Below are 1,162 nucleotides of genomic sequence, written 5' to 3' on the forward strand. Positions count from 1 at the left end.
GTACTTTGTAAACATTTATCCCTCAAAATAACCCTATGATGTGGGATCTCCTTTTGCAAATAAGAAAATAAGCTTAGAATGGCTAATGGACTTTCCAAATCCCCTCTAGCTGGAATCCAGATCCATTTGTCTGCAAAGTCCACAGCCTGACTACCAATATCCTTCTACAGTTAAAAATGCTTTCTTCTCTGGTAAGGAGCTGGCCATGGCCTCCCTACCTTGATACTTGAACCCTCCCATCCCTCCCCCCATAATATCCCCTCTTCATCCTCCATCATTACTCATGGTTTGAATATTGCTTCTACAAGATTGTTGTAAATATCACATTAACTTATGGATATAAATGTCAAAGTCTTTTCAGATTTATAATTTATTATATTAAGCAAAGAAACCACTTTTTTAAATTTTTTTATTTTTGAATATAACACAATTTATTTTTTTAACATATGCAATTATTTTCCATCATTTACAATACAGTAGTTACAATGACACTCCAAACAGAAAAGCAAAGTAAAAAATCAAAACACCAACTTCGATTTCATGTAATTAGACTATACAGAAATTAGAAGGTTAAGTAACAACTAGTTAATCACCTAATTTCACAGCTATCTGAAGTGACAATCGTTATATAGCAGCTTATCTATGATACATTCAAGATAAATGATACAATTTATTACTTGCGCATAAACTACAACACAGCCTGCTTAATACCTTGCCTTAAATTCCACCTCTATACTACAGTATGCTTGAGGTCGATGCAAAAAAGTAGCTATCTTTTATGTAGGAAATGGATGAGTAAGTCTTTGGTGTTGTAAAAGCAACTTCATTTAAACATAACCACCCCCACCACCAAAAAAAGAAGAGGAAAAAAAAAAAGTAAAGAAAATAATAAGGGAAAAACCCAAGACACACTTCCTATGGGAAAAAAAAAACCCAGCATGTAATTTCTGTCCTTGATGGAATGTATTAAACAAGCAAACACCCCAACAAGCAAAACAAGTACTACAATGTAAAAATATTAAAAAAAGAAAACCCTCTCACATGCATAAATGAAAGATTGCACACAAAGAACTCACATCTTTTCAAGCTTCAATAGTAAATATTCTGCTACTATGTATTAAATACTGCATGGTTTGCCCAAGCTAAGATGAAACCACATCAT

This window comes from Suricata suricatta, chromosome 11 (genome assembly GCF_006229205.1).
Source record: "Suricata suricatta isolate VVHF042 chromosome 11, meerkat_22Aug2017_6uvM2_HiC, whole genome shotgun sequence".
NCBI classification, from domain to species: Eukaryota; Metazoa; Chordata; class Mammalia; order Carnivora; family Herpestidae; genus Suricata; species Suricata suricatta.